The following is a 9,416-nucleotide window of genomic DNA, read 5'->3' as shown; positions in this document are numbered from 1 at the left end:
CTTCAGCCCATCGTGTCCCTGCCGACCAGCGATCCATGTACTTTCACACCATCCTACACACACTAGAGACAATTTACAATTATACCAAGCCAATTAACCCATAAGCATGTACGTCTTTGGAGTGTGGGAAGAAACCAGAGCAACTGGAGAAAACCCATGTAGGTCACGGGGAGAACGTACAAACTCCGTACAGACAGCATCCGTAGCCAGGATTGAACCTGGGTCTAAGGCGTTATAAAAAAAACCCTGGTGTGGATGGTATGAGTGTTTAGTTTAGTTTAGTTTAAGGATACAGCAGGAAAACGAGCCTCCCAGTTCACCGAGTCCACAACTACCAACGATCACCCGTACACTAGTTCTAATCACCACACAAGCGACTATTTACAGAAGCAAATGAACCTAAAATCCTGCACATCTTTGGAGTGTGGGAGGAAACCGGAGCACCCAGAAAAAAACCCCGCGCGATCACAGGGAGAAAGTACAGACTCCGAATAGGCAGTCGTTGTAATCAGGATCGAACCTGGGTCACTGGCGCTGTAAGGCAGCAACTCTACTGCTGTGCCTGGATGGAGTGGATGGGATTGGTGTGATGGTTTCATCACGGGCTAGTGTGACATACTGTACCTCTCCGCTCCTTACATGAAGTGTGTTGCATAAAGTGATTAGCAAATGCACCTGGGGGAGTGTTATGTGTGCAGAGTGAAGTTGGTCCCGAGTTTCCTGCCACCCCGTGATTGGAAACACTCACCAAATATGGACCAAAATGGACTTTACTCAATTGATATTATTGAACTTGACAGCCTCTACTCACCTGTAACCTGTAAATCTATCTTTCATTACTGAATGCAAGTGCAAATACATTTTACTTCCTGGAGCAACCACATGGCAACTCTGATGAAACATCATTTTAATATTACCTCAATTTCACTTCCGTCAGAAGCTGCCGGACCTGCTGATGGTTTCAATTGGACCCATTTGACATTTTTGGTTTCTGTATTCCAGAAATGTGGTGGCGCAGTGGTGCAGCTGGTAGATCCGCTGCCTCACAATGCCAGAAACCCAGGTTCGATCCTGATCTCGGGTGCAGTCTGTGTGGAGTTTGCACACTCTCCCTGTGACCGCGTGGGTTTTCTCTGGGTGCTCCAGTTTCCTTCCATTTCCCAAAGACATGGTATGTTGTAGATGCATTGACCTCTGTGAATTGCCCCCAATGTGTAGGGAGTGGATGCGAAAGTAGGATAACATAGATGGTCAGCCTGGCCTCGATGGGCCGAAGGGCCTGTTTCCATGCTGTATATTTCAATCAATCATTCGAGGACAGTAGTTGTTCTGTTGCACTTGGTGGGATAGTATTTAGCTCAATCTGACACTTTGTAATACAAAGGCAGAATATGTTCTGAAGCCCTGATATAATCAGGCCAGACTGCAGAGTCAGTTGTTAGCTTTGAGAATCTACAATGTGCCCTTCATATTCAAAGACGTTTTTCTGTTCACTAAGATATCAGAAAATCCTTGCTAATGTAACCAAATAATCCATTTGGCACAAGCAGCCAAAAAAATAGATTACAGAACTTGATGATCTGTAATTACTTAGCTTGCTTATCAAGGGCAGTTTGCTTCAGAAGCATCTTTTGGAATGTTTATCTCCTTTGGTCAGCATTAAAAGCAGCTCCTGGATAGAAAGCAGGTTATGATTCATTTGCTATCTGGGGCACTCCTTTCTGTGGTAATAATTCTACTAATAATTCTGCAAGGGCACTACAGTGGCACAGTGTCATAGTTGCTGCCTCACAGCGCCAGAGATCCAGGTTCAATCCTGACTACGGGGGCTGTTTGTGCGGAGTTTGTACGCTCTCCTGTGTGGGTTCTCGCTGTGTGTTCCAGTTTCCACCCACATCCAAAAGACGTGCAGGATTGTGTATTAATTGGGTTCTGTAAATTGCCCCTAATGTGTCGGATGTGAATAGTGTGCGGGTGATCGATGGTTGGCACGGACTCGGTGGGCCGAATGGCCTGTTTCCACGCTGTATCAATAGAACTTAGAACTTATAGAAACTTACAAAATTCTTAAGTGTTTGGACAGGCTAGATGCAGGAAGATTATTCCCGAGGAAGTCGAGAACTAGGGGTCACAGTTTAAGGATAAGGGGGAAGCCTTTTAGGACCGAGATGAGAAAATCATTCTTTACACAGATGGTGAATCTGGGGGTAGTCCAGAACTAGGGGGTCACAGCGGGTGCAGCAGCATCTAATGATAAGGGGCCGAAACCCTTTTCAGACGTGAAAAGACTTACCTGAAACAAGATGAGAAAATCATTCTTTACACAGAGAGCGGTGACATCTGTGGAAACATAGAAAATAGGTGCAAGAGTAGGTCTTCGGCGCTTTGAGCCTGAAGGTAGTTGAGGCCAGTTCATTGGCTATATTTAAGAGGGAGTTAGATGTGGCCCTTGTGGCTAAAGGGATCAGGGGGTATGGAGAGAAGGCAGGGATGGGATACTGAGTTGGATGATCAGCCATGATCATATTGAATGGCGGTGCAGGCTCGAAGGGCCGAATGGCCTACTCCTGCACCTATTTTCTATGTTTCTATGTTTCTATGTATCGCTAAGCTCAGCTAAACTAATGCCTGAAATTCATCTTCAAACATCTTGTTTGCAGCTTAAGTCTTTTCACGCCTCTGCATGTCTATCTGCTTCATGCAGTGGGCTGCAACACTCCCCCAGAGATGCCTTTGTTCACATATAAATAGCACTGGTTTCAGAATAGATTCTATTGTTCCAGCAAAATAACAATGAACAATTAGTGCCAATCTCATTTGTTTATCCCAACAGAGGCTACTAGTGATTCAGCCTGTTGGAATGATTATACAGCTGTCAAGTTGAGTGGAGTTTATTGTCATATGCAGGATGACTTTACTGCAGCGAGCTCCACTTAGACCACAGGACTCCATCGGTCACATTTACTGTCATAGGCACAGGCACAGTGAGATACGAGCACATTGAAAATCTTGCTTGCAGCAGCAGCATCACAGACACATATACTCAGACAACACAGCGAAACATAAATCGTACGTCAATTCTACAAAAGAGTAAGAAGAAATATCCCATGCAAAAACTAGATATTAGGGCAAAGCATGATTAGACAACAAGGCTGTGGTAGTGAAAGAGAAGGATGAAGTGTTCCATTGCCGAGTTAGGATTAGGGTTGTACAGGTCTGTTCAAAAACATGATATTTTAGTGGGAATATACCCATTCCTGAACCTGGTGGTGTGGGACTTCAGACTTCTGTACCTCCTGCCCGATGGTAGCACGGCCCGGATGGTGGGGAACCTTGATGATAGATGCTTCAGGTAGATCGCTAACATGGTCATTCATTTGATTCATGCCACTTATCAATGGTTCAACAATCATCAGCAAAAGTGAACGGTCGAATGTGGGAGAGTTGATGGGATGTAGGAAGAATGGTATGTGAGCAATGAAGGATTATCAGTAATAATAATAATAATAATAATAACTTTATTTATAAAGCGCTTTTAGACAACATCAGTTACCACAAAGTGCTGTACATGGGAAGTCAACAAAAAGTTATTACAAACTACTAAAACTATTAAGACGACAGGACTATAAAAACAGTAAAAATTAAAAGACATTAAAAGCACTAAAAACAGGAACAATGTCTCAGCCAGTGTTGAAAGCCAGTGAATAAAAGTGAGTTTTTAGGGAGGATTTAAAGATGGACAGTGAAGGGGCCTGTCTGATCTGCAGCGGCAAGGTGTTCCAGAGTGCCGGGGCAGCAACAGAAAAGGCTCTATCCCCTCTGAGCTTCCGGTTAGACCTTGGTACCTCAAGGAGCAGCTGATCCGCTGACCTGAGGCACCGTTAAGGTGGTGGCTGGGTCAGCCAAGCCTCAGGCAGCATCTCTGGAGAACATGGATGGCTGATATTTCAGATCGGGACCTTTATTCACCCATAAGATGGACATGAGGATCGAAAGATCAAGGAGGGATAAGCTGATATTCTAGGGCAGATAGATAGCAAGGATTCCTTGGATATTAAGGTCTCATTGGCTATGGTGCATCAATGTACTGACAACTATCTTTGACCTTTCTTTATAAATGTTCGTACATCTTTGACCTCACATTATGTGTGACCCCTGCAAGCTCCTATTAATGTGTGTAACAGCAGATTCTCATATTCAAAACACGATTATGCTCAAGGATTTGAAGTTAGCATTTCATTTTCAAAAGTTGAACTTCAGAGGACCTCCAGAGAGCCAATTGTCATGGTTGTCATAGCAATTTGCAAGCTGCAGCATAAACACCATGTAAGGTGCTGGAAGAGACCAGCATTGACACATCAATCTGTCTTATCTAGTTTCAACGTTAGGGAGTTTGAAGCCTCGAATGACATATTGCATTAAGGATAGATTGCACCAAGAGGTCAAAGTCACTGATGTAAGTAACATTTATGATCCCACATTATTTATTACTCAGGTACCTTTCCAAAATCCCACTGTGATATTTCTTCTTTAATGCCTTTTCAAAGGAAACATCGACAAAGAACAAAAGTTGTTGGGGATTCTGAGAGAGTTCAGCTGGAACTAGCAAGAAAAACGAGAGGGAATTTGTGAGTCCTTTAGTCCCAGAGTCTCCATTTAGTTTTAAGCAGAGGATTTGCATAGAAAGCGTCGTGACATGCCCATCCTCCGTCCAGATGCTTCAGAATGCAGGACGGCATGGTGACGTAGTTGCAGTGTTGCAGTTGAAGATGCGGATGCTGGTTTACACCGAAGATAAACACGAAATGCTGGAGTTACTCAGCAGGACAGGCAGCATCTGTGGAGAGAAAGAATGGGTGACGTTTTGGGTCGGGATCCTTCTTCATACTGATTGATTGTTGCACAGGCTGGGTGACCAATTATCAATGCCACAGCACAATGAGAAGCTTTTCACTGTACCTCTGTACACATCAGCCATGATCATATTGAATGGCGGTGCAGGCTCGAAGGGCCGAATGACCTACTCTTGCACCTATTTTCTATGTTTCTACATGACAAAAAACAAATTAAAAGGATGAATATTGACAATTGTTGATGAAAAAGGCCTTTTCTGATTTCTAGCATCTGCAGTTTCTTAATCTTCATTGACGCCATTGTTTAAATTAAGAGCCAATTTAGCTATATTTTAGAGGGTTCAATAACACTCTACATAGATATCGAGTAGATAGATATTGATCTGGAGACACATGGAAACCTGAGTTTTATATTTGTTTCCAAGTCATCCTATTTTAGATATTACAATACATTTCCCCACTTCAAAGCATATGGCAGTACAAACATAGAATATTTTACGTAACAAACTTCAAAGAAACATGCAGATGTGCTGTAAGTTTGGATATATTGGTATTCTTCTAAAGGAAATGTGTGGTCCCCTCTGCTTAGTTGTGTGAAGGGCAGGTAGTATTTGTTATGTCTCTGTACGCGATGCTTTCTGTTCTTCCCATGTTATTTGTCCTGACAATGATACATCACTCAGCAGCTTATAATTAACCATTCTTTACAGAACCTTGTCTCTGCAAAAGAAAGTGCCAGTTACCTAACCTCAGATGTTTGGTCCAGAGAGGCCTCTGAATGATTGCTCTCCTGATAAAGGCCACAAAGTACATTATTTGAGCTGTTGTAGTCACTCGACCCGTAACAGTCGAACAGCAATGTTTACTTTCTGTAAAACAGTACACGGGCTAAGTCGAACTTTAAAATCGGGTTTTGAGTACACATCAACACAAAAATGGTAGTTTAATTCAGGATATTCCTAAATGTTGAGATGTGAGATTGTTCCTTAAAGGTTGTTTTAATTCTATTAGTGTTCCACCCTCACTGGCATACTTTTTGTTACAGATTGCAAGTGTTGCTGGTAAACCGACCATTTATTGGACAATAAAGTGATGTCAATAAAGAGTCAAGTCATGTGGTTTATTGTCATGTGTGTCGTGAGGAACGGCAGATGCTGGTTTAAAATCAAGATCGACACAAAAAAGTGGAGTAACTCAGCGGGTCAGGCAGCATCCTGGAGGAAAGGAATAGGTGACATTTCGGGTCGGTCGAGAAAATGTCGGTCGACATTTTATTTTTGCACTCTTGCCTTGTTTTTTTTGCACAAACTTCTTTCTTTTAGAATTTAATGTAACCTTTGCATAATTTGTTGTGCGTTTGGCTGCATCTAAGTACCTGCAATGTACCTATATCTCACCGCACTTGTACAATTGACGATAATTTGAACTTGAATATTCCCAGTATATTCTGTCTTTCCAGCAATGGATTTTCTTTGAATGATTTTGGGAGACTGACTGTAATTACTAATTATGAATTGGCTTTTAGTAACATTGTGCAGAAATTGAAAAATGACAGGCTAAGATTAAAACCTAGTTGATGTAAATATAAAAGCTGTCCACACATTGAGACTTGCACACAGAGAATTCTGAAATAACCTTGAAATGTTACGTTGGTCTAATGGCCACCAGATTCTGAGCTGATGGGTCAAAGTTAGCACTTCATCTGGATCTGTCACTTTAGCCTTGCCAATCTCTATTGCTATAAACTGGTTTTGGCATTCTCAAGAACGAAAACTGAAGTTTTAAACAAACTTTTATTCGAAAATTCACTTTTCAGTAAACACGTTCTCTCGACACATCGGTGGTCAGTGCTGAACTGGCGCGCGAAAGCAAAACCGCGCAAAAACAAGCAGCCTCTCCCTAGTCACGTGACCGCGGCTTCCGAACGCCGGGTTCGATACCTGCATGCGCCAGTAGGCGCCGCTACATGGTTTAATATGATTTTTCACTGGAACGTCGGAGGTTGAGGGGAGATTGATAGGATGACATAACATTACGAGAGGCAGAGATAAGATAGACAGTCAGAGCCTATTTCCCAGGGTGGAAATGTCCAACACTAGAAGGCATAGCAATAAAGTGAGCGGGGGGGGGGGGGGGGGGGGGGGGGGGGGTTTATTGGAGATGTGGGGGGCAAGTATTTTCCACGTAGATAATGAGAGCGTGGAACGCATTGCCAGGGGTGGTGGTGGAGCCAGATATGATAGGGGTGTTTCAGAGGCTTTTAGGCAGGCACATGGAAATGCAGCAAATAGAGGGATATGGATCACATAGAGGCAGATGAGAGCAGTTTAACGTGGCACCATGTTCGACACAGTCAATGTGGGCCAAAGGTTTCTATGTTCTATGATTTAGTGTTTTGTTCAAGTGGTGTGAAAATACCAGAATCAGTGACCAGACAGCAGTATTCACCAAGGACACCAGAATAATCCTTATCTAGTCACCACAACGTCTCATCAATGATCTATTGGTGAATACCCAGTATACGCCAAGTAATGCTGAATTTTATTTTTCTAAACTGGCCTGACAATTTGCATTATTTACTTAGTATTTATTCTGTCAACTGTCCACCAAAATCTCCGTGGGCTACTGAGTGAAGGAATGCTATCTTTCTTGCCAATTATCAAAGACAGGCAAAGAAGGTCATAACTGATATTTATTAACATAACATTGATTGCTTAATGCAAACATGACTGGAGTGCCTTTTATTTTGTGTAGTTTAGAGATACGGCTTAGTTTAGGGAAACAGGCCCATCCTAATCCCTACCCTCATTGATCACCTTTGTAACTCCTCGAAAAACTCGATCAAATTAGTAAAGAGATGGCCCGCCATATACAAAGTGATGTTGAATGTCCCTAATTAACACATTCCCAAAGAGAGTCTATCCTATCCATTAGTTTAGTTTATTATTGTCATGTGTACTGAGGTGGCGGAGTCAGGGGATATGGGGAGAAGGCAGGAACGGGGTACTGATTGTGGATGATCAGCCATGATCACATTGAATGGCGGTGCTGGCTCGAAGAGCCGAATGGCCTACTCCTGCACCTATTGTCTATTGCCTACAGTGGAAAGCTTTTAGTTGCATGCTATCCCATCAGTGAAAGACTATTACATGATGACAATCAGGCTGTCCATAGTGTACAGATACAGGATAAATGGGGATAAAAGTCTGGAGCGATTGGAATGAATGAGAGCAGATCCACTTCAGGGACCAGCATGCAAAGATTCACCTGGCTCGTTGGCACCATCTTGATCCTGAAAAGTCCTCTCTGGACGAGCATGAACATATAGGTTGACAACAAATGAATGACTCTGCTACTCCACTTAGTCCTCTGATCCCAGGTCAAACTGACTGGACCTCAATCAGTTGACTCAAAATACACGTTCCATTACGTTGAATTAATACATTTACATCTGAGTTTTTCTGGTAAACCGTCAAAGTTAATTTCTGTTACTTTCAAATCTTCTGGGAATCCTCTCATTATATAAAAAATACAATGTTTGTATTGCATACAAATACATCAAGAGTCAGGAGTGTTTAGTTCTGATATGTACTGCCAAGAGAACATTGAAATTCTTACTTGTAGCTGCTAAACAGGCCAGAAAATGCAATACGTACAGATAATATATAATCTATTCCAAAGATGTACAGGCTTATTGGGTAATCGGCTTCTGAAAAAAAATACCCTGAGTGTGTACGAGGCGAAAATTGATAACATAGAACTAGTGAATGGATGATCAATATCCATGGTCAGCGTAGGCTCAGTGGGCCTAGGGGTCTGTTCCCACACTGTTTCCAGTCTAAACAAAACTAAACATTTTCAAAAATTCACAAATGACCAAAATACTCATGTAAAAAACGATGTCCAGTGTGCAACCTAAGACACCATCCGTAGAAGTTTATAGCTACTGTAGTTAGTGATGACCAGTGTTCAAGAGGCTGTGTTTAGTTTACTTTAGAGATACAGCGCGGAAACAGGCCCTTTGTCCCAACGAGGACGTGCCGACCAGCGATTTTGGAACACTGACACTATTCTACACACCCTTGGGACAATTCCAGGACAAGGGGTCACAGCTTAAGGATAAAGGGGAAATCCTTTAAAACCGAGATGAGAAGAACTTTTTTTCACGCAGAGAGTGTGGTGAATCTCTGGAACTCTCTGCCACAGAGGGTAGTTGAGGCCACACAGTTCATTGGCTATATTTAAGAGGGAGTTAGATGTGGCCCTTGTGGCTAAGGGGATCAGGGGGTATGGAGAGAAGGCAGGTACGGGATACTGAGTTGGATGATCAGCCATGATCATATTGAATGGCGGTGCAGGCTCGAAGGGCCGAATGGCCTACTCCTGTACTAATTTCTATGTTTCTATGTTTCTAATTTACAATTATACCAAGCCAATTAAGCTACAAACCTGGACGTCTTTGGTGTATGGAAGGAAGTTGAAACATCCGGAGAAAACCCACGAAGGTCATTGGGAGCACGTACAAACTCCATACGGACAGCACCCGTAGTCAGGATCGAACAT

Source organism: Leucoraja erinacea, chromosome 32, assembly GCF_028641065.1.
Source record: "Leucoraja erinacea ecotype New England chromosome 32, Leri_hhj_1, whole genome shotgun sequence".
Taxonomy (NCBI): domain Eukaryota; kingdom Metazoa; phylum Chordata; class Chondrichthyes; order Rajiformes; family Rajidae; genus Leucoraja; species Leucoraja erinaceus.
This window is presented reverse-complemented; position numbering follows the sequence as displayed.